This window comes from Anopheles gambiae, chromosome 3 (assembly GCF_943734735.2).
Source record: "Anopheles gambiae chromosome 3, idAnoGambNW_F1_1, whole genome shotgun sequence".
NCBI lineage: Eukaryota > Metazoa > Arthropoda > Insecta > Diptera > Culicidae > Anopheles > Anopheles gambiae.
In genome coordinates, this window is record NC_064602.1 from 97,099,847 (window position 1) to 97,125,234 (window position 25,388).

Sequence of the window (25,388 nt, forward strand, 5' to 3'; positions counted from 1 at the left end):
ACAGTTTTGTGCCTGTTGAGGACATTCCTCCCTTCCACGATGGCAACTCCTTTAAAATACGCACACAAACGCATACACAAACACACACAATTCGCATCTCGTTCCAGCTGTGCGCGCATATCGCTAAGCAACTTTGAATTGGTGGACGCAGAAAAAAATCGACGTCGTCCGCACGTAACAGGCTAAGGGAGGGGAGCTGGGAGGAGAGGACCCGGTGGTACCGAAAACCACATTATTTCGCAAAGAATGGGTAAGGGGAGGGGGGGGGGGGGAGATACGTTTTTTTTCTTCAGCACCCCGTTTGTGACGGTATTTGAGCGGATGTCGCGGATGTCGGTGTGGTTGTGCGCTGCGATGCGACTTCTTCTTGGCTGTGTGTTTAGTCTGATTTTTTTAGTCTCTCTCTCTCTTGATTTGCGTGTGTGTGTGCGCGATGGAGCAAAAGGAGCGAGCGAGAAAGACAGAGACAGAAGATGGCATCCAAGAAGGTCTCGAATGGCGAACGATTTGTAAACAAAGCGACCACCCCGGCCGCGGCCGAAGGATTGTTGTGTGTGCGGGCAATACAATATCACCCTCTGTCCCGAAAGCCACCCCAGCCCCTTGTTGTGCCTTCTTCCTCTACGCCCTCCCCGCGAATGATGCAGACACCCGCGCCTACCACCGTTTCCGCGCACCGTGCAACATCCTTCAGCGTGGAACCCAACACTCCACTAATAGGACGAGATAGATGGAGTCACCTCCATGTAGCCGGGACAGGACAGGGACAGGGTAAAGAGGTAAGAGGAATTTCTGTCGGACCGCTCGTAAGATATGTTAATTTTTTGCTCGGCCATTCATAAATTTGGAAATCGTTTCCCACATAGCAATAAGGGTTGACCACGAACCACATCATGCCCCGACCAACAACAGCACCAGCAGCAAGCATAACTTGTTTCATTTAGTGCACAAAAAAATGTGACCCATCCGAGGATCAACAGGCGGAGCTGGGGTGAAGGTGGGGAGCAAAAATAATCAACCCCAGTGCTAAGAACTATCTTTACCCAATCGTTCGGAAGCAATCAAGTGGACCAATATCGAATCTAAGGCGAAGGCAACGAGGCAAAAACAGTGAACCGACACCACGAGGTCTCACCTGAAGCCCTTTTGCGTAAGCCTCCCTCCCCCCCACTCTGTCCACCTTACCCTTACTATCCAATCCCCCAAACAGAGTGCTTATTAGAGAGTTATCGAACGGGCACAACAAAGCGGCACACAGGCACCGATTACAAATTTGCCGTACTTCCTCTCCGTGTTTCGAGCGAAGGACTTTGAAGGGCAGAGGTGCTCGGTGTGCTACCTGGGCTAATGGGGCAGTGCGTCTGTCCTTGCTACATGAACACTGTAGTTTTAACACACCACTACGGAGTCAGCACTGGGTGGAATTTAGCAAACGGATCGCGGAGCCGGAATGTCACTTTATCGCTCGCTTTATCAGGGGGAGACCGCCCGCCACCACAGTCATATTGCAGCCGAGCAGTGGTGTCAAGTGTCCGCGAGCTTCCTTACAATGTGTGTGAAGAGCGCGCTGCTAAGCTCATCCACCCCGCGCGGCACGCCAAGCTAATGCTATCAAGCGACGAGCGACGGACTCAGGCCGGCTGCGGATTGATTTGTATTAGAAAGAAGGAAGCGACGAGTAGGAAGAACAATAATAAAAACACAACCACTCATACAGCCTCGTACCACGGACGTCGTGAAGACAGGCGGCATTCAAAGGCAGGCAGGCAGGCAGGCACGCTAAATCCCGCACAACCGCGCCACCAATCCAGCTCGCAACGAGATCTCAGACCGCGAGCCGCGAGAGTTCAGTGAAACACATCCGCCAAGGTCAAACGGTTGTTAGGAGGACCAGACACCACAGCGCGAGCCGAGGCAAATGTTGTCAATTTCCGAGAGGCTGGCCCGGTCGAGATATGCTAGGAAGGGGGGGCGGCCTGGATTTTATGGTCATCTTTATCGTCCCGTGTGAAAGACACCTCTCTGTCTTTGCCCACCCCGGAGGTAGGTAAATGGTAGGAGAAAACGGTTTTACGTCACACTCATGCTGAATTGGGTTTACAATCGTTCGTTTCTAGGAACCCTGGGCAGGGGTAGCCAGCGGTATCTTCGCACTGACGGTTCCTCAAGGGATGAAAGTGTCCTGAAGAGTGAATCCTGCGGCGCGTCCCTAACGCCCTTGCAAACGCTGGTCATTGTAAAAAAAAGCACGCACGATGGCTTGTGACTTATCGTTTATTGGGAGTAGGAGTGTTGGCAAGGTAATGGGACACGAATCGGCAACATATTGCCGGCAGATTACCTTCAGAACAGTGTGTTGGAGTTTTGTCATTGAGCGACCAGGCAGGGGTTTCGTTGCCCGTAAATTTGGACCAATGAGCCCAGGAGCAAACAGTGTACCCGTTGGGCATGGTAATCTATGCATCCTGGCAGTGTTGCTGGAAGATGCAAACAGGGAAAGCAAAGGGCATTTTTAGAAAGTTCGAAACAACAAAGCACTTAAGCCGAAGTAGCTGCTAACCTTTTCTCTTTCATTTCTCGCCATTTCTTGCCTGCCTCGAGGGTGGCGTTTTCCCCGGCTCCGCATGAGACACTGTCCCGTGCGATCGTCGGCAAACGGTAAGGGCTTTAACCAGGGATGGATGTCAATCTCACGCAGTGGGAAAGCAGTTCGAGTTGTAAAAATCTCAAGTACCCAGGCACCGTCCGAGGGCGTTTGCAGGGGGAAACTTTGGTGCCTCATGATCGAATGGAAACACCCGAACACGCACTCGGATGGAGTCATACCCGATACTTCGGGCGATACACAATTCCATTGATGGCGGTGTAATATATTGGTCATTTAAAGTGACACTTCAGTCGGATCTGTCTGTACCACTGGTTTTCCATCCGCACATCAAAACAAAAGACATTCACAGACACAGTGTGGGGTTTTCCTGAAACGCTCCCAACTCCTAGGGCGTCCGCAACAGGCATCGGGGGCATCTGGCAGAGCAGTCCGTCAGTCGACGTCAAAGATGGTGTTAACCGGTTCCATTATGGCATTATGTTTATCAGCCGTAAAAAAGACGATTTTGATTGTGCGACACAACAAAAAACAACAGCAACGAGAATGAGAAGCAGGCAATGATCGGCCACCCCATCGCGGGGTGGCATTTGGAAGTCTTTTGTGAGTGCGTTTCAGTCAGTACCCTAGCGCTGGCAGCTCTGGTGATGATCACGATCACCAGATGGATGAAGGATGACGAAGGTCTTGCCCAGTGAGTAATGAATGAATGGTCGAGCGGGATCGCTGACAGTGCCCTTCGTAGTAAGTGATGTTCCCTCCGCTTTTGTTTCAGAAGATGTCAACAAATTAGCTGCTCGTGCTGCCCCCGTTTGAAGTTTTGGACTTTTTTTTTCAACGGAAGACTGGTTGCGGACGTCTTGTTTAGGGCAGCAAGAAGGAAGTGAGTGAGTCGGCGGAGAACCACACGAAGGAGGTGCAATTCGTTATGAGTCAGTAATTTTGGTAGCCGAGGCGCGTCATGTGTCGGTGGAGTTGGCAGAAGCCGTCTTGAAAGATGGGCCCGGATGTGGATGCGGAGTTCCTTGTACACAAAAGCGAACCAGAGGCATTGCGGCAGTTGCGGTGAGACGAATCAAGCGTACATCATTCGTCGGAAGTCATCATGAGCAAGACGATCGTAATGAGGATCTTACGTGGCAGTAGGTCCTGTTGCATGCAAACCAAACCAACAGTGCCATCCAGTCTGGTCTGGGAGGCACTGGCAGGTCACCATGGTTCGAAAGCGTGCCAGGATGAAGGGTAGACAACATGTTTCTTGGCAAAGTCAACTCGTTGAGGGGTTCGGTTGGCCGTTGAACGGTGCTTTCGCTTCTCGGGGTGCATGGACGTTTGGGGAGGTAACGAGCCTCCCCTCTCCGCGTTCTAGAAACAGGGAGCTAGGACTTGTGAACAATGACGCCTAAAGATCTTTCCTTTTTTGCCTTGCTTTTGCTCTTCAAGGATCCAGACGGGTTGACCCGGGCGTGCTGGGTAGGGAGTACGCGACGTCTCGCAGCTCCGAACACAATAGCTCCTGGAGTTCGACACAAAAAAAAGAGCCCAGAAGGGTGGCACTCTACGGGGGGAGCGGGGGGAAACGAGAACGAAACACCTGGACTCGGTCGGTGCTGCAGTTTTCGGGGTCGGTATTCTTCAGCGCAAACGCAAAGGAACCCTCTGTTGCTACCAAGCTGTCGCGTTTAACGATCCTGGACCAGGAAACAGAAGTGGGGAAGTTTTCCTTTGACGCTGCATACCTATACACACACACACACACACTGAACTGGCTTTTTTCTTTTCCTCAGCTAAATTGCTTCCATGCTGCTTTTGGCGTCGTCGTTCCACACAGGACGTCTAAGCAGTGGACCGACTTGCCGCATGGTTTGAATGGCGTTCCATCACACATGATGGTTTTGGCACGGGCCGTGCGAGGTAAGCGGCGGGAACAAGACGACGCCAAGCACAGGGAGGATGCGTGCGACGGGCAGGCAGTCGGGGGGAACTCTCGCCCAGCAAAACAAGCACCGTCAGGGCACCGTTTCGCTCCGAAGAAGCCAAGGGACTTCCGAGCGCAATTTTAGCATCCTTTCGATCGTTGCGAGTCGTTTACATCGGACCTGCCGTACAAGGAAGATCCCAGACTGAAAAAAAGGGATTGGAGCACCGCAACAGCACGAACGAACGAGCAGCAAAAACCTGAAATCTCTGCCCATCACCTTGACTGGTGTTGGCAACGACCGTCTAAGCAACGGCGAACCCCTCGGGATCGGGTCGTCACGGCTGACTTTGGTTTAATCGTTTCGCTAAAAGACGCTGGCGCTACATCCGCCATGATGCCGCAAGGATGATGAAGTTCTTTTCGGTGCTGTTGGCTGGTGAGCAGCTTATCCTCCGCACGCATCCATTTATCGATCCGTGTGGATCACACGGCTGTGCGGCCTCGCAACGCTACTAACTAACGACCTTAATGGGCCAGCGCACGGCCCGGTTCGATCCGTTCTAACAACTTAATTGTTCGCCGCCTCCATCGTTGCGTTCGGAGGGAGGGAGGGGGCTGCCACGATAGAGGTGTGGAGGGAATGGAATGTTCGATTGTAAGTATGAGATTATTATGCGGCCTCGGGGGTGTCTTCCAATAACCGATTCCCATTCAATTGGCGTTGTGTTGTTTTTTTGCAGGTCTCTCCAAGGTACAAAGTACTTGAAATGAATGATTCTCTGTGGGCTGAGCGTTTGGGTACAGCGTTTAACATCCTTTACTCTCGTATTGTGCGTAATTTTTTTTACGTACGAAGAGGCACCCCCGGTGGATGGAGGCTCGGGTTCAGTTTGGAGGAAAATATTTGAAGAAATTATTTACCTGCTAATTCCCAAATCCTGTCCAGCAACAGCACCCCTGGGCTCTCAAGCACCATTCTCGGTGACTTCACAGTAAGTACCCAGCGGATCGGAATTCAACGGTCTTGTCTTTGGCAGCGTCCCACGATGCTAAACGATGTTGTTTGAACGGTTGGCGGAAAAACAAACGTTTGCCTTCCGTGAAGGCGGACGGATGTGCTCTAGACAGGGTGATCTCGCTCGCTCACACAGCCTGTGGCTCTTCAACCATTCGGGTGTCCCAGTGCCGAAAAAAGGACCTTTTCCATTGGTGGCTCAGGTGGCGGCTACTTCGAACCTCTGATTAAGCTCTTTCGGAGGTTTTAATGATGGAAGAAATAAATCAACCCCAGAGCTGCTGCCGACACCGCTACGAAGACTGCAAGGATTGCTGTCGGCACACAACCTGCTCACTCACCGTTCCAGGAAGATCGCTCTGATCTTTGGTGTGGAATCTTCCACTACATCGCTAGTGTGTGAAGATGAGTGTCGAGATGTACATTAATATTTTCTCTTTTTTATTTTCAATTTTTCAAAAGGACTCAATCGAAACAATAAAAGGCCCCCTTTGCTTGTTGTCTCCCGTTCGCCCATAAAAAGCATCCTTTCACTGGAGCTATAAAAACGCTTATCTAGTGTGCCGAGATACGGTTTCCTTGGCAAATAGATCGAGTCGGATTGCGTTGGAATGTGCAACACACACACACCTCGGGGCCTTTCGCTTTCCCCCTTGCCGCAGGATCATCAGGATCCTCTGTCCAAGCGGTCCAAGTATCCTTTTCCTTGGGAGTTTTTTTTTCTCACAACCATCCTAACAATGCGTATAAGTGTTTGTGTGTGTGTGTGTGTGTGTGACGAGTAGACTGATCTTAAGGCCCACCCCAGCGATAGGCGAAAGGTGTCAATTTAAAATCGTGATACTCGCTTTCCGCTCGCTGATTAAAGGCCGCTTTAGCGGCCAGCATAGAGCATGGGGTAGAGGAGAAGGCAAATTGAAAAAAGAGAGAGAGAGGAAACCCCGTGTTTGGTGAATAAATAAACAGCCGTGGCAGAGGAGAGCAAAAACGCCTAAGAAACAAGCAAGCAAAACTGGCTGGGAAAGAAGTAAAAATAACAATCTTCACATTAGGACATTCGCCGACGCAGGGCCAGAGAACGCCGTGCATTCTTGCTTGCCTTGGCCCGCTGCAAACGAGAAGCTTGTTTGGGACGGGCCCCGGGTTCTCTGTTTGCTCATCCTGCAAGGGGCTGCAATTCTGTGCTTGGTTCGTTTGGAGGTGGAACAACATTAAATCAGGTATCCCTTGAAGCGGCGGAAGAAGTGGATAGGGCCACGGAAATGTACCGAAAATTATTTGCTTTTCTAATCGCGGACCACCACCGCCGCCGTACCTTCTGACGTGACCAGCAGCAAGGTTCGTTTACAGACCTGGGGCGCAGAAGGTGTTGACGGTACAGGAATGCTGTGGAGTGAAGAAGTGTACACGAGGTAACAAGCGTAGTCCCGAAATGTGCCCAATTTCGCCCAGAAAACCCACACGAGACACGAGATTTAATGGAACTGCAAAAGCGAAAAGGTTATCGCTTGCGCAAACACAGAACCAGACTTACTAAACCCAAGATCAGGCATGGGCTATTCGGTATATCTGGAGCAGTGGATGGTACTGGAATTCAAGAAGCATCATTACGCGTTCCAGGGCTTTGGTCCGTTGTTACTTGTTCTTCATACCACACGGTTCTCCTCCAATCACGGTTGTGGGATCCTTTTTTTCCAGAATTGTCTTTCCACCGTGAAAACTACCGTCTTCTAATGGATTTCGGGACGCTCGATCGACCCGCTGCTGTCCGAACTGTTTAGTGCCGGCATGATGGTCATTTGCGTTTTTTGTTGTTGTGTTGCTCGCTTCTCGCTGTCCACATTGGTTGTTTTGGTTACCGAAAATCGATCCATCGGGGCTAGGTGTTGCTCTTGCGTTTCCCCTCTCCTTTCGCGTACATGCTAGGATCGTTTGGGATCGTACCGCCGGAGACCTTCAAGCGTACTGTTTGCTTCAAGTTCCGACTGCTTCAAAACGGCGCTGTCCACCTTCACGGGTTGCAACTTTGCACAGGTATCGAATCTGCCTGCCGAGAGGACCTGCCTGAATTTGCTTAATCGAGGACAGGAAGGCATTCATTTACCAAAACAGGCGAAGAAGGTGCGTTCAAAAGGATTCAAGAAACCGTTTGTGCATGTGCCGTGATTTGATGATCCGCAAACCGTTCGCCAGCCGTTCAAGATAGGGGCCGCTAAAGACAGAAACATACTACCGTATGTGTGTGTGTGTGTGGTGATTGTGGCGAAGTACACGTCCCGACTACTCCGGCGGTTGGTCATTGTGGTTGTGGTCTCCTTTTCTAACCCTTTTTCTGCCTACCGGCCATGCCAGGGAAACAGGTTTCGGCGCGAGGGTGTCAAACGCTGTTACCGAAGCGAGGTGCCATGGGTGAAGTGGACATTTGGGTTGCAGCAGTACAAGGAATGTACCTAATCACCCACGATGCGGTCGGTGGCAAGCAAAAACAAAGTGGTTAATGCGTTCTGTCACTCCTTTTTTGAAGCTGGCATGCACGGCAGAAGTTTGGTCCGAAAGGCCAATGGTTTCAGGTTGCACGCAGTGAGCGAATGATGCGATTATGGCAGGTAGAGAGGGTAGATGGCCTAATATCCTGGACTTTCACCGCTTCATTGAAGGTGTATTCAGAAGGGGGTGAAAAAAAAACATGACAAGAATAGAAGGTGCAAAGTGAGCAAAATTCAGAATGAAATGCAAATACGCTCAGCTATGATGTCTTTGTGACGTTATAGACTTAAAGTTTGTTGATGTTAATTGGTTTTTTGGGATTTTCGTGATCTACAACGTGTTTTAGATCACTTATTGGAGAGAAAAAAGGCAACACTCCTCCCGAGGAGCATTCAAGGGTTAATTCACCGAGCTGACAACAATGTATCGAGTGAAGCTCAATATTTGAACAGATTTAATATCATTTTGCATTTTTATACAGATAACATCAGTTTATTACTGTATGAGCTGTGGTCCCTCTCGTTCGACCGCTCTCGCTCTCACCTCATTAGCACATTAGTTTATCAAAGCGGGCGTCTTCTTATCGCGCTCTCGGCATCGACCGATCGTCACGGGATGCATTTTTGCCAGCTCAGAGCAGCTTGCACACCTTTTCGATTTAATTATTGGAAACCTTCGTGTTGTTTTTTATTCTCCTCTGGCTCTGTGTTTACTCTTGTACCCTCGGGTTGCAATTTGCTTACAGCTCTTCTTGAAGCGGGTTGCTGTTGGTAAACATTAAACAACGAAACGGAACAGAAAGAAGGACTGATCGCATTGCTTCGCCTCTGCCCGGAATCGATTGGCCTTCGGCTTTGTGGGACGCCAGTGCACAGTTCTTTGGGTTTGTGTATGTGCGCGGTTGTTTTTTTGCTCAGCAAAGCCACCCTCAGGCTGGTAACCGAATGGCTGGGACTCCGACACAGCTGCCACAGCGCGAAGGAGTAGTACGTACGTACGCAAGGAGCAAGCGCAAGTGTGTATAAACAAATAAAATCCCATGTGCAGCCGGAGTGAAACGGCCGGAGCAGTCTTGAGCTTTAAATAAAAAAGAAAGAAAGATCCATAATCCGGTTACCCGTCGTCGTCGTGGTCGTCGTCGTCGTTGTCGATGCCTTTGTCTGTTTGCGTGTTTAATTTAGTTTTTGCACATCAACATCCTAGCGAGAGCGTCCCCCTGGAAGATGCCGGGTGCGTGGTGCAGTGTTACGGGGTTTTGACTGCAATCTTGAGGCTCAAACCGTCATCAAAGTAAGACGAACGGCATAAAAAAAAGTTGGTCAGAGGGCGAAAAAAACAACCAACGGGGGAACGCCTAGCAGTTGGAGCGTTGGGCACACACAAAGAAAAAGGCACGTGCTGCTGAGGGAACACCTGAGAAAAAGCTGCGGGACAATGTAGCAAATTGCTTCGTGGGCGATGAGGCAACGGCTCAGAGGGGAGGAGTCGAGACATCTTAGCACGCGTGCAGCTGCCAAAGGATAAGAAGAAAGTACACAACCCCGTGGTCCTTTTGTTGTAATAATGGTCCAGGTCTACGGGGGTAGTTGCTCAGATCTTGTGGTAATCAAAAATCTTGCGTACTGCACCGAGAGTTACGCAGTCTTCGTTCTAGAGGCAAAGATCTGAAGATTCGTAGGTTAGACCGAACGGCATCATTAAGGGATAAAGAGAAGGATCTCCATTCATCCGCATCCCGGCGCAGAGGATCCGTACCTCAATGCATTTCTAATGAGAGCACGCACAACGGCGTCGTCAAAGTACTTTCTCATCATCTCTAAATGCATCCATCCCGAGCTTAACACCGTCCATGCTCTAACAGCTCGAGATGTTGTACCTTCGATGGGACTCGGACAAGAAAAAAAACTAGATCAATCTCAGCCATAAGCACACGGAAGAACACGCCGAGTGACTCGATGGCACCTGGTGTTGGAGATTTACTGGAGGGACCCGTACGGGATCGGTTGATAATGTTTTTATTTGCTTTCGATACCTTTGGGCAACTGCTCATCCTTTCCTTGGGCAACGTCGGACCGTTCCTACCGGGAACGGTTAGAAGCCGGATAATGGACCGCACCGGTCCGTTTAAAACTACGCACACGGGGCCGAGGTTACCGTTGGAAGAAATTTATGAACCGTATTTTCTCCCTGCTTTTGCAAAGGGGTCTCATCGTGTGCAGACATTTAGGAAGGGAGAAATGGTTTAATAGTTTAAGAAATTGAAGAAAAAAAACCTATTCTATCACACACGGGGACGGGAAAGTTGCTTTCTTCCTACTTCCTTCCGGCACGGACGGAATGAGGAAAATCCAAAGAAAAGTGAAAGGACAACGCTGATCGAATCGTAGACGACCGCTGACGGAACTTCCTGTACGCAATTCGCTGGCGATTTGCTGTGATCCCCCTGTATTTGTGTGTGTGTGTGTCTATTATTTTTTTACTTATGACCACCAGCTGGGATTCAGGATTCGGTACGGTACGGATAGTTGATCGTAAAAACTTATTGTCAGGACTTTTCGCTTTTTTGATTCTGTTTAAATTGCTCGCCCTCTGGAAGGCATAACGTCTGCTGTTGTTGTTTTTTTCGCTTTCTTGTTGGGTGCTTAATAATGAGTGTTGAGGAATTTTATGTGTTTTACCTGCCCCATGCCATTCCCTTTGCTTATTTCTTCTGATTCTCACAAGATCTCGCTCGTTTGGAGGGTTATTTAAGAGTGATGGCGTCGTTTTTTTCTCTTGGGTTACGCTTTCCTAGCAAATCACATGATTTGTAGGGACATTTTGTAGGATTTTTGATTTGAGGAAATTTGAGTATGTCACCGTTGTTGTGTGTGTGTGTGTTTGTCTTCGGCAGCCAATCAGTCACACTAGTGGACCGCGTTCTGGACCCCTTAATTATAGCAAAGTCATAAGCCGGTGAATGCAATTTCCAGCCCATTGTGAGGATTTACCTTCAAGATCGCGGTGTGTATTTATTTTTTCCCAATATCTGTCGGAAAAGCCTACCATTAATTGAGCCAAGAGTGCTTGAGTGCTCGTAAAGTAGGGAAATGAAATCGATTAGCTTGAAGGTAGGAAAAAAATGAAGAGGCTCAGCACCTGGTATGAGTATGCGATTGTTTTTTGTTTGTTCGTCGTGAGAATATTTTTAGGGAAAATGTTCCAAATTTAACATAAAGTTCCTGCCGCATATCTAATGAGGATTTATTTCCTCACCGTATTCGGTAAAGCTCGTGTGAAACTAAGCCCTGGATCGTCACACCGTTGATGCACCGTTAGCGCCTTTGCCGTGTTTGGCAGCTCGGTGTAATTCGAGCATGGACATTTAGAAGAGTTTAAATGAAACGACCACCAAGCGCGCGATGAGCAGAAAAATGGTTGCGGTTTTATGAATGGAAATTTATGTGCAAAAAACTGCAAAAAACCCATAACATTAGACAGAAACATGAGTATGAGAAGGTGTTCTCCAATATTTATCCCTGCTTTTTGATGTATCGTCATCCCTCTAACATGATACGTTGAGTGTTTTTTTGTGTGTGCCCTTTGGCTACCTTCAAATTGTTTCAAAGTTAGCTTCAAATAGGACACAAACACACGGGAGAGGAAAAAAATACATGTTGGAAGCAAAATCAAAGCTTTCAGTATCTAATTGCAACGAGAAAATGCGCATGTCTCGGCAAAGGGCTGTTTATATGTGTGTGTGCGTGTGGACACTGTCTGTGAGAGACCTTCAAAGGAAGCCCTTCGAAGTGACTGCACCCAACTGCGTTAGAATTGCACTTGAAAATATCATCATGATCGAAGGAAACTGGATCCTCGCACTGCTTGACCCAGGGCAACGCTGGCACCTACACAAGTTTCCCACAGGACTTCACCGTCGTCCGTTGTCCTCGCACAGGCACGACACCGGGTGTGTCCGATCAGTGACGTGCTGGAAAAGCGCCTTGTTGTTCTGGAATGGAAACCGGATACTTTCCCAAGCAAAGCATCACGGTCGCATCTTTTTGCTCATCCTCGACCGTGCGGGATAGTGATCCTTTGGCGATCGGTTTAACTCGAGCTGCCTGTGAGCTGCCTCCGTTGAGCTTCCGGCAGCTTCCCGATCTGTCAGCACGCAGAGACAACTGTTTGCGATGAGATTGATTTTGTGATGAGTTTAGCCACCGGCGAAGTGATCATCGAAGTGATACCCGAAAGGGGTTCGAAGGATCCTTCCTACAACGATCCTTGTTCACACCTTCACCGACAAGAAGCACCGTGTAGCGTGTTCACGGTTATTCTTCATTTGCTGTGCCCGGTGTTGTGTCATTGATCCTGGGACGGCAGTTGGTCAGTGGACGAACTTCTTCAGTAGAGAGCTCACCCAACCCGACAGAAAGAAACGATCTTCAGCACACAAAAACCACAAAAAACACACAGCTATTATTATTTGCGCACACTGACAGGAAGAAGTACCACTCTTCGCCAAATGCACACGGAAGAGCATCCACGGGAAGCTCCTTGGGACCCGCACGCAACGCACGTCGCGGTCAGTGCAACGGAAAACGGTGGACTTTTAAAAGCCCTCGTTTTGCGGCAAAGGAAATGGAACGAAACAATACCAAAAGCGGAAGAAGCAATACCTCGGCAAAGGTTTGCAAAACGGCGGTGGGTTTTGTGAACGGTTTCTATGCAAACACGCGGGCAGATGCTGAGAAGGCACCGGAGAGAGCACCGAGGAGTTGAGAATGCCTTCCGGGAGTGTTTCTGTGCTGGCAGGAAGTTCGATGTCCATCCAGGGCTCGCCATCTTTAAGGCTGTGTGTCGGTGCACATGTTGGCTCGATTTGGCCGGAGGTCATGCTGCAAGGCGTAGCAGAAACGTTTACTCTGTACGGCGTCTTGCGTAAGCCCTTTGCGCATGTGTGCAAAGGAACGTTTGCTTCCCCCTTGATGTTCTGTTTTACATATGTTGTTGTCGTGTGTGGTGCTTTCGCATCTGGAAAGGGAGTCCTTGCTTTTTAATAGAACGGTACAAAACGAAAGAACTTCCGAGGATGCGCCCAACCAGCTCGGACCATGCAGCCATGACAGGCGAACAACTTGTGAACATTAGCACAAACACAGCGAGTTCATTTCCCTTTTTTGTTACCGATCGAAACTCGATTTCCTCGGCACCCGACAAACGTTGCATACATTACGCATACATACGGCTACCAGTCACGCATCAATCACGGGTGCGATGGAAGAAAAAGGGCCATCGTGATTGGGAAGATCGTTCGGAATAGAGTTGGAAAGCATGCAGGTAGGCAGGTATGCAAATGAGACTGTAAGACTGTTCCCTGGGTTCCTGGGCTGCGCAGCTTCACCTTCAGGTCCTGACGAGAAGCTAATGAATTTCTGAACTGGCTGGCTATTTTGATGGTTCCCTGCCAGGAGTTTTGACGAGCTCGGAACTCGCTGCTGGAGGGGTACGATTGTCGGAAGGTATGAAAATAGTGTTTTCTTTTATTTGTACTTTATGCAAATATGCGCACGAGAAAGTGTGATGTGCGTGTTTTTTTTTTGTCGAAAGATTCTGAAGGGCTTTGAAGAGAGTTTAATTTTTCGTGCCCAAGTCCCAACACAGAAGGTGCATGGGAATGTTGGTGCATCCGCATGAAACTGATATCTCATCCGGCGTCATTAAGGTTGAAAGAAATTTGCTGTGTAATGAAGATGATGAATTTTTACGTTCTAATGTCCTTACGGCATAAATCTTATTGCATTAGTTTCCGTGATCTTTGGCCCCGGGTATGCGTCGTTTATCACTTTCTCTGCGTTTGTGGCGTCGGCTAGGCAAGAGATGATGATAAATTGCAGTTTCAATCGCGGTTTATGCGTTTGCATTTAGCGTCTTTTATGGATATGGCGTCCCCTTGCGGAATAGAAAGCAGAAGGAGAAAACCGTTCCCAGAACTGGGACATAGGAAAGCAACGACGTTTCGTTGCATCTTGAATTGATCTATTCGGTGCAGGGAGACAAATTGGCGATCGGTGAAATTTGCGGAAAATCGCTCACGTCAGAATGTAGAACGCAAAAGCCCCGATTTCGTCTTGCATTTGCCATAACCGAATCCCGAAAAGCAAACATCTTGCAAGGAGCTCTCGTTTCGTTGGGTAATTTCGTCCCGAAGGTGTCGAAAACGTGTCGTACGCTTGCAGCTGCCGCGTCGATTATCCCTCGATCACCCAGGCAAGCCGGTACGACACACCCGGTGTGTCCTTTTTCTACGGACAGCATCTTCGATTCTCGACACAATAGAACCTTAACTAATCTAATGTCAGCAGACAGGGGAGTCGAAGAAAGTGGAAGCCTTACTGGCAAACATCCCGATGCGTTCGTCCTTGGGTCGTCCGCTTTCCGCAAGATTCTGCGTGAAAGGTAGCACAAACACGATGCAATTTTGTACACCTCACCGTTGGAAGAGGTACCCCGAGAGAGCAATAAAAGCACTAGATGTGCATGTCATTTTTTTGTTGCTATTGCTGTTGTTCGAGGATTGGGTCTTGAAGATTAATGGATTTCGTTTGCAGTGAGGAAGGAAGAATAGATACAATTGAAGCATAAGACACCGTTATTGGAGGTTGACCTTTTCTTGGTTTTCGAGAGACGCCCGTCTTGATGCATTATCCTGATGCTTATGTCCTGTGTAGTATGTGGATGTGGCAATGGTCGTAGGCCTGCTGCCAGGCGGTGGGTAGCGGTGGTCAGTAGCAGCTGCCAGCAGTGATTCAAAGTCGAAGGTGTCTTTGCATGACACCTTAGACCAGGGTTTATCTTTCAGAAGCTCAGAAGCGAATCTGAAGACGCTACCATCGTAGGCCTTTTGTTGTGTCATACGCGTGCTCAGGTACAATGGATGGAATATTTTCCACAAAATACAATGTTGCGCTGCATTCAGACAAAACAGATGACAGTTTGACGTCAAATGTGACAACCAAGAGTCACAGAGATCTTTTAAAGATTACACGATGTACATGAAAGCACTCCAATTTTCCCCCAGGGAACACTCTCCCACAAGATCACACGATAAAGTCGTCAGTGTTGTGTGGTGTATGACTGTGACTCCAAATGTGGCGCGAGTTCGGATCGTAACCGCAGTCGATTTAGCTCAATTAATTGTTGGTCAGCACGCAAGCGGTGAGGCTCCCAGGAACCCAAAAAAAGTCCTTATTTGAGAGGGAAACTAGAATGAAGGGTCACAAAACTGCACACGAAAGACCGGGTTCGAATGCGTGGAAGGCTGCAATTAGGCTGCAGACACCCACTCAGGGTCAGGAGTTAGACGATACTTTGGAAGGTGGATACAATTTCAGCACAGCAACCACCAGTTGAAAAAACAACCCCGTGTGCTGCCGTGGCCCGGCATGGAACTCGGGTTTTATTATTTTTATGAGCTCGTGTGCAAAGTCCTGCTGGGTCCCGAGAACTCTCCCTTCCCCGATTCTCGGTAATTAAGTGGAAAGTCCGGCGTGCGGCCATTTCCCAATTTAACCCAGTTCCGTGCAAGCAGGAAGTGAGTGTTTCTAGGTCTAGAATGTGCAAGCCCAGTTGAGCCTTTCGCTCTAACGCGGTCACACCACGCTCAATGAGCAATGATGCCCGAAAAGAGGCGGAACAAATTTATTGCTTTACAATTGATCGCCAAAAACTTTCACCAGCTCGGGTGCGGAGGTGGCCAGGGGGTTTCGGGTTGGCTTTCGCATTGCGCTTGCGGATGATGCGGGTGCTGTCCGGAGCAATACGAGAACGCGAGTTCCGAGATTATTTACGACCCAGACCCCGTGTGCCGTTTTGTCGCTCAGGGAAAATGAAGATATCACACGGCTAAGGCTTCCCGTGCGTTGCTCCGTGACATTCTCTCCCCGTGGTTCCCATGGCGGACCCATGGTCGTGATGTAGAAACACAGAACTTCACTTTCAGCGCATTCTCGTCCACATGGTTTCGGGTTGGATGGTCCAAGATGGACGTAGCAAAGGCTTCTTCCTCGATGTTCGAACGTTCTCGGGCTCAATCACAGCAACAACCTTAGAATCGCTCCCGGGATACGGCGCAAGTCGTGAGAAACCCATCGCGCCACACAGCAGTCGGCGCAGCATTCTGTAGTGCAGTTTGCGTTCTTCTTGTGCGTACCGCCACACCGTTCTCGGGTGGACCGTCTGCGTCGGACGAAGTTAACGAGCGGTAATTGTGCGCACAATGGCTGCGCTCGGGTTGCCGCTATTACACCCTTTCATTTCGCTCCAGATCCATAATTACAAGCCAGCACACACAGACACACGAGGGTAACATTGCAGATGGAAGCGGGACGTTGCACGAGTGTTATGTCAGTGAGTTAGGACACACACACACACAGCAAGCAAGGCAACGGTCCCAGGACCTCGACCGGCGGGTACGCTGACAGTTGTTCCTGGTACGTGTGTGTGTCCTGCGCTACGAAATTTGGCTCACACGGCCGACGAAATGTCCCGAAACGAGGAAAACAGGGGTGCGTGAGAGAATAAGGAGGAGAAAGTGTCACACTTGGACTAATTTCTAGCCCAAAAAGCCGTGCATTTCCTGCAACTTTCAAACCCCTTTTTGGCCGAACGAGTGTGTGAAAAGTGAAAGCCCAACCGATTTCGTCCGACCCGTTTGCGTCACTCGGCAAGAAAGCTGGCGTTAGGCTCGGCGCACCGACTCGCGGAGACGTCTTGGGGTTTCTGTTGCTGTTTTACTGCCGCTGTGCAAAAGAATGGAACAAGGCAGATCCCGAGTGCTGCCGATGTCGATGCTGGAAGGCCCCGCAGGATCCATTGATGTGCAGCGGGAACAATCACGCCTGTTGTTGCACGCTGCTGCTGCTAGCATGGCGGTTGGCATGAGGGGTTAAGGATAGAGTTCAGCATTGTTTGCAAACGATGAAATGGAGTTGAAGCGATGTCGATGGGGGTTTTGTGATTGATTTTCATTGTGGATTAATTTAACGGAAAATTGAACGCACGGGGTGAGGGACAAGGCTTTGACAAGATGGCAGAAAATGTATGAAACGTCCTGTAAGACGTTCTTCATCTGACTATGAGACACAAAATAATGCAATTAAACTCATTCGGTGGCATGTTTCCCAAACGGACCTTAGCAAATACGATTACCCTTCAACTTTATTGCCTCTAATCGGTCCCCTTACGGGTCACCTTATCAATTACACTACAAGAAACATAACCTCGCGTACACTTCAGTTGACCGCGGTCAGCGTGAAATTGAAACGACCGCGAAGTAGCGGATCGTAATTTCAGAGCCTCTTTTGTTGCGTCTATTAACTGGAGTAGGTCCTTTAGCGGTTTCGCTACAAAGGTCCAGCCTGCGCTGGACACACGAGGTCGCTACTGACCAGGTCAAGCAGTAGCGCGAGCGAACAGCTCCTCCCTTTCCAAAACCGGCGTCTAAGACAATGTCCGTTACAGTGAAAGCATTTCATAACGAGGACACACACACACACACACAAGGAGGCGCATAACCCTTCTTCTGCGAAGATCTCCCCTCTCGATCTCCGCGGATTGAACTCTGACCCTACCAGGCGGGCTACCGGTCGCGTCGCGGGGTTAACGGACGCGAGCGTGATTTATCCCGCCGCAGGACCACAGGCGGGACCTCTTGCGCTTCGCCTCTCGCCTCGTGGTCGCGGGGTCACGGTTATAAAAAACCATATACACGACAGCGTCATATTTCAATATCCCATGACCGGGACGAGAGTGAGTGTGATGCGTCCGAATGGTCCGTTAAAAAATGACCGAGCGATCATTAATTACGTGACGCACGTAATCGCGCACGAAGGACGAACGATCGAAGGTTCGTCCCGTTGTCGCGATGGTAGATCCACGCGGGTTTCGCGGTCACATTTCGGTTTTGCGCTCATCGGTTCAAGCGGTTGCTTTTATTGTTTGTTATTATTAATGATGATGATGGACAATCCGGAGTGGTGGGGATAGAGCCTACTGGGATGGGTAGGGTTAGAAAGATGTCCCATTTTTGGACTGCGGTTTTTTTGCGTCATTAAGCAAACACAGCGCCCGAGGGCGATTTAACGGAATTTGGGGGAAAACACGATGTCCTGGCAGGCCCATCTGTGCTGCGTTCTCCCACACCCCCAGGGGGCGGGTTGGAAGTGTGTGTGTGTGTGTGTGCCGGAATGTGACTAAGTGTTATTAAATTACGTGCTGCGTTGGTGTGGCTTATGCGCTTCCGATCGTACGCGCACCCTTGCGTGGACGATGAAAATGCGCTTTTTCATGCAACAATTACGTCGGTGATTAGAAAAATACAGGCGGTTTTGAGGAGGGGAGTTGTTTGCCGCTTATCGCACTCGGTACGATCGACAAAGTGGACAATATTGTTGTGTGCTGCTCGATACAGAAGTGTGTTTATGTACCTAAAGTTGGTACAGAAATTGACGAATTCCAACACACCGTTCGAGGAGGGAGGAAAAAAAGGACAAGCAGGCAGCTGTGGCCTCGTAAAACTAAATTGGTTCAACGGAACGCAAACCGAAAACATTCCCTTCACAAAGGCAGAATCAAAGGATACTTTACCTCAAGGATTTGGGCGTTTTCGTCCTAGCGCCTAATTAAGCAGGAAAATTGTAGCAAAGAGCGAGTAAAAAGGATTTATTACCAAATTATATTTATACACACGGAAAGGAAATGAGAGAAGCGATCCTTCTTTATGCCTTTTTCCTCCATCCTTTGTATTGCTGTCTTTGGGAAAGACGCCCAACCACATACGCGCAAAGCAGGGCTGCACAATCGAGTGCAATTTAGCGAGTGTGCATTGTGCATAAATAAATGTCTGTCTGTGTGCCTCTTTATGGTTGGGCTCTTAAAAAGGAGGCCGGTTAGGATATTCGCACAGGACGCATGATTTATCCATTCCAGGGCCGCATCAGTGGGAAAAATTCCGTTACACCGTTACACGTTAGCATCTTTCACATTTCTTCTTCGGAAGGAAGGGACACACACACACGGCAAAGATGGTAAAGGATGGTTCTCAAAACGGTGATGTGAAATGGGATCAATGGGTGTGTATCGAGTGCCAATTTCCAGGATGCAATCGATCGGGGCCTTTGCACGAAAAAGGGATTGAAGTTGGGTTTTGATTCAGAGTAAGTTATGCATGCACTATAAAATGGTTCATTTGCGAACGGTTGCGGGCAAAAGGGATTCGTTTAATGTGGCAAGGCATTGTCAACGGTACAACAGGATGGAAAGCGGAAGATTTGCGAGTATGCGAAGAAAATGGTGCAGATCAAGGCAAAAAGGTCGCGGTTGTTTCAAGATGATGCGCGAAGGAAGTGGGCTTTAGAGAAGCGATCAACCATGGGCGGAATGGGTTGAATGGGACCTGGAGGAAATAGATAAAGTAGAGTGGCTGATGAGTTTTAATAACGCATAAAACGATCAAGCATAAAATGTCAAGAAAGCAATCATTCCTGGTAACTAAAAGTGGTTTCTTCGAGTTGAAGCTTGGTGCCGTGACCAGGATACGCATCAAAAATGTGACCATCAGCTAGTTCTAGAGAATTAGGCACGGCTAACGACATGCCCATTAAAAGGAGAGCATAATTGAAACCCGAAATCACCGCTCCAGCCCAGGTCAGGCGACGATAACCGCAATAAATTGCTTGTAAGTAGTAGCATGACCAATCCCGATGGCTTGCTGGACCAGCTGGAAGGAGAAGCTTGTGTCACTAGGACGGTTGTTTCCCAACATCAAACGATGACCCGGAGGCGCTTGGACGATCAAACCACGGTTTTTTGTTCGGTCCACATCCCTGTTTTGGTGAAATGTTCGCCAGACCAAAAAATAAATCCCAGCTCAACCCCTTCTTGCGGAAGAAGTATTTAAAGGCGCTAAGAAAGGGCTGAGTGCCGACGATTTCAGGGAAAAAACGCACACGGGAAAAAAAAACTCTACGTCCACGTAGACTTTTAAGCCTTTTCCCAGCGCGATCGGCACAGCAGTAGCGATGGAGAGAGCGAAAGAGTGAGACAGTGTTTGCCAACGGATAAACAACGGTTACAATTTCTTCCTTATGCAAGTTGTGTTTTTGCCTTTTTCCCATTTCCTCGCCTATGAGCGCTAAGCGAGATAGTTTTCGAGAAGTTTGAAAAGGAGTCCTTTTTACCTTTTGCCTATCGCTCTGTGCGAGGTGATATTGGTACATTTCTTCCGCATGATCGCCTCGTTCCGTTGCTTCCTGGTCCCTTGCTTTGTCTGTCACTGCCTTTCCTCATGTCAGCCCGGCCAGCCAACCTACGATCGTCGCAATGAGGGGTGTGTTTTCACCTTCTTCCACTGGGTTGGGGGTTTCTTCCGGTTTCCTTCGGTCGAGCGTGTGCTCGTTACCTTTTTTTTGTTATGGCTGTTATGGCTCGTAGCTTTCTTCGTGTTCTTCCTCGCTTTCCTCGGTTGATTTGGCCGGCGTTTGTTCCGGGGTGCCAAAAAGGGATCAGATAAAGGCAGGGAATTTATTTGCGTGAAATATGAAGCTAGTTTCCTCGTCAATGTTACGTACTGTTTCTTTTTGATGTGTCTTGTGTTTGCGAGGATGTATGATGTGCGCTCTGTGTGTGTGTGTCTAAAGGTATTTGGTGAAAGGTACAAATTGCGATAAAAAATTAGTTCAAAATTATGAGGATGAGACAGGATTTGCGAGGAAAGTTATGTACTGATGAACGATATCATAAATTATCAACTGTTACCCATCACATGCCGAGAACGGAAGATGTGCGATTTTAAGAAAAAAAGTGTAGCAAATGAGTTATTTCAGGTTGGATTTGGTCTGCGCTAGACTTTCACGGTTTTGTAGGTTAGTTAAGGTAGATCATTGAATTGAACCATGGAGTTTAAGCTGTAAGAAGGCATGATATTGGCATAATAGTATAGAACAGAACAGTAAAGAACGGTTTAAGCACTTGAAGCAAGTCAACATGTTGAAAAGATTTACTGCCTCGATAAGTTTTAAAATTGCAATAAAATGAAATATAACACAATAATTCAATTTATAATTGACGTTAATGATTAACTCGTGGATTTTATGTATTATTAGTCAAAATATGTGATCCTGTAGAAGTAGTTTTGATATAGCATAATCGATAGAGTATACATTTCATAAAAATAAACGAAAAATGCTCTGTTGATCAGCAAAAAGATGACCAACATTGTAACGGTTGCATTAGAAAGAAATTTGATATCTGAATCATGTTCTCTGTTCCGTCCGCAGCGCCACCTAGTGGTCAGTCTTGCAATGTGAGTTTGATTGTAGCGTCATCTAGCGATTGATGTCAAAACTAACAGCAGCACACTGTATGCTATTTGGACAAAATCTTTCAGCTAAGATCAGACTGAAAATGAATTTAAACTTCTAAAATTGTGTCAAGTGCTATGATAGATTCTCTTAATTTCTTGATCTTGATCTCAAGAGTTATTTAAAAGGTATTTTTAGCAAACAGATAACGGTTTCTGCCTGACACTGACAATACTTTGGCTGTTGTTAGGCAGCATCGTTGCTCGTTGCTTATTCATAAGCCAGCATCGTTATCATTGCTGCCCAAGGACACGCCGGTTGGAAGGACTTTTCCCCGATTGAATGTTTGATCGGAATGACGACGAAGAGTTTTGCACACAGACACACTTTTTTCCGGCCAACAAACCTAGCCTATAGGCCGTATGGTAGAGTCATCTGATTCAGTTACACACAGTCCACCGCTTGTAAATATATTATCACACGCATCAAACCACACTTTAAACGTATGTGCGCAGACACCGGAGACGTGCCATCATGCGAGTGCGGCAAAGTTTGTTGAGCGAGAAAGTTTTCCTTCCCCATTGCCGCTGTACCACCGCTGGTGCAGGTTTTGTTTGCGATTTTTAAAGTTGCTGTTGCGGCCCGCTGCTCCCCCTAGGGCGCGGTGCGGATGCTGGGAAAGATAATCGTTGCTATTTTCCACCAGTTCTTGTGCGCTCCGGTCGTTGTGCCGGTATTAAAATATTCATCCAAGCGCTTACTTACGCTTTCAATTGGCACCGGAGATAAAACCGAGGGGATAACACTCAGGTTGCTTTTTTGTTTGGTTCCTAAGAAGATTGTTCCTTGGGAAGAACTATGAACTCTGCCGTATCGCAAACGGAAGGATGTGAAATTCTACTGCTTGTACCGATTTTAGACGTTTCAGGTAACACTCAGAGCTGGTGAAAAACTCGCACACTTTCTTTCAATTATCAGATTCAACAAATCTGACGCCACCGATATTCCTCCGACATTCAATCGGTACTTTACGCTGTCGCCGATGGACAGACAGATCGCGTTGGAAAAATTCATTGACCCACAAATTATTCATCGCACCAAACAGCATTTTATTATTCAATCTTCATTTTCTATTTATTGGCCACGCGCGTCACAGACTGGTCACGGAGGGCTTTCTCAGCGTTCGTTTGTTGTTTTTTTTCTTCCGTATGCTCCAACTTCTCGGTATCCATCCAGCATATCCAAGCCGGTGAGGATGGATGTAGAACCTGCCCGGTAGCGAGAGATTGTCGGATTGAAGGATTAGAACCGAATGGCGTCTGGCGTTGTTTGCTCGTCGTGCTGTGTTGGGAGCGAAATCGGCATGTGATTCCATCAATCCGCGTTGCGTTGGATGAAAAGGGCCTTCCGGATATTTGTCGGGGGCTTTGAAGGACAGGAACGTACATACACACACACACACACGGCGCTATTTTTGGTAGCTTCATCCCATGCGATAGAGACATTTGACAGCTCCGGGATCGTACGGTTGTGTTTCGGTACACGCTCGAAAGGATATTGATTTATGCCACCTCCAACGCGGCCCAAACGACTCCCACACTCTTTCGTGCGGTTCTTGCCGAACGCATCGCACTGTCAGGTGTAGGATCTGGTTCCTTTCTACCGGATTGAGCCGACGATATTTGCCCTGGTCGTGTGGGTGTGTGTGTGTGAGCTGGTGGGGATCCCTTGGGATGGCCTTAGGCGGACGAGAAAACCAGTCAAAACCCAAAATTTGGCACAACCTGCTAGGTGTCTTTGACACGTTCTTCCTGTCGCAAAGGGAGGGGGAGGATGTACGGCTTGCTGCTCCCGCTTCGAACAATGTTTGCTTTTGGCCGGTGCTGGACGATGCTCGTATGTGGATAGTTTTTCGAGCGAGAAGACCACCGGAAAGACTCTCGCCATGAAGTACCAGACCCGAGACTAGAAGCTTTCAGGTGTATATTAACAAATAATAAAATCACTCTCCCTCCCACTACGTAATCCTTGGGGAGGATGTCCGGAAACAGAACCGAGACATATGTGTGTGTGTGTGTGTGTGTGTTTTCCAGCCACCTTTCCTTTTTGGCCATCGTTGTTTGAGAGCAAAATCCCAAGCCGTTCACTAGAAACACGACTCATTAGTTCTTCAAACAGCGCGAATGTCCATGTTTGTCGTCATCGTCCAGTGAGTGCGCACGAGAGCTTGGGCCGGATCGGGAGGAGAGGTTCCAGGGACACTCCAACACCAAATCTGGCGATCCAGAGAAAAGTCGTTTGTCGTCCTGCTAAGGGGACAACTTCGATCCCGCGTATCGATTGGCGGTACCATGGCGGGTATCTTTACGCGATGTCAGCTCATCCTTAACCCACGGACCCACGGCCAAAGTTTAAGGACGGAATTAATTCGACACCTGTATTCGTATAAAATCGAAGATCGTAAAGTTTTATCACGCCCCCGGTGACATGGGACCAAAACCGGGATCCTTTCGCACGGTAATTGAACCTGCGGGGGGAGAGAAAGTTTCTTTATGCCGTTGGTGGGACTTTGGGCGTACTAGCACGTACTTGAGTCTTCTTGTAAGGAGGATTTAGACGGTGCTTAAGGGTGAAATTAACGGGGTCTCTTAAGAAGAAACATTAAAATTTCATTAGCCGCTCAAACCTGTGCCACAGTTTCGGAGAAAACTCCCTCCATGGTCTATCCATAAATCGGTTAGTTGGCAGTGTCGTTAGAAATTAATTTGTCCCGAATCGTTCACAACGCTAGGCGAAAACAAAAAATCACCCCTTTCCGGGAAACGTGACACCAACGACGGAAGGAAGCACTTGCGCTCGAAGGAACCACTTCCCTTCCAAGTGCATAGTGCCAAGTGCGTGCGAACGAATGAACGAACGGCGTTCTAATATTTCCTGATTGATTATTATTATTTCACGATTGTCATCCTGACACGGACTCGTTGGCTACCGTCACCAAGAACCCCCGGTGCAAGGTTCGCTACCAGCTACCAGGAATCACAGTATCAGCATCGGAAGTTGTGTGTGTGTCTGTCCGTCTCCTCTATCTCGCTTGTGGTGTGGGATTTTATGCGCGGGAAATCACTTCTGCACGATAAAGCTGGCAAGAAAAAGGAGAAATCATCAACGAATCGGTCAACCGAGATGATGCGTCTCTTATATGACAAGCCATTTGTACGGCGCAGTTGTTTTTCCTTCCTGCCTTCCTTTCTTCCGGATCGAGCGGCGTTGCTGTTCCCTCCCGACCGTTGCTTAGCCTGTTTGTCATGTGATAAATTATTTATGTAATCCATCTGATGATCAGGATGATGTGGAAATTTATCGTTTTGCAATCTACATCTCCGGTCGGCGCTCAAGCCTAGAAATCGTCCAATTGTTTGTCATCTGCTTTGTGTGTGTGTGTGGGCAAGTGTTTGTTGTTTTTTCAAGAGGCAAGAGAAGGCAGGAAGAAGGCCAAGAATTGAAGGCATGGTAATCGAACAAATCGGTTCCGAGGTGCGAGCAGCCGCCATCCCGGGAAAGGTCGGCCAGCACAACTGTCACTGCACGTGGCGTCCACGCGTACACTCGAAAGAAAGCAACCCGGGCGTAGCACGTGCGGGACCACTCGCAAAAACAACTGTCACCCTGGTGTGGTAGCGACCGCAGGATGCTACTACTGTATGTGTATGTGTGTGTGTGGGTTGTAAGGTCAAGAGGCATGCTTGGCGGTAAATTATCCGGCCAAACAAAATAATGAACAGGAAAGGACGCGTGTTAAAATCGATTTTACTTGGGTTTTATTACCCATTTCACAAACAAACTGGAAACTTTACAAGATGAAGTTGTCTTCAAAAGATGCTTCATTTACGGATTTTGTATTTCCAATTGCATACTTTATGGCGCAATAGCAGCAGAAGTACAGATGAAGCTCATTTCCAAGGACGCCTAAATGCATGCAATACGCTGTTCATTATTACATGCTTAAGCGATTTAAAT

The 25,388-nt window shown here is 48.3% G+C and overlaps 1 long non-coding RNA gene across 2 annotated transcripts; it reads left to right on the forward strand.

The window, feature by feature from the left end:
• Window positions 1–302: 302 nt before the first annotated feature.
• On the forward strand, window positions 303–9,099 carry LOC133393739 (uncharacterized). Of its 2 annotated transcripts, XR_009766355.1 has the most exons (6): window positions 303–779; window positions 867–2,043; window positions 2,118–3,299; window positions 3,381–4,314; window positions 4,393–5,181; window positions 5,267–9,099. It is a non-coding gene; the product is annotated as an uncharacterized LOC133393739 (long non-coding RNA). The 2 variants fall into 2 exon arrangements; XR_009766354.1 differs by having other exon boundaries at window positions 304–779; window positions 3,381–5,181.
• Window positions 9,100–25,388: the final 16,289 nt, after the last annotated feature.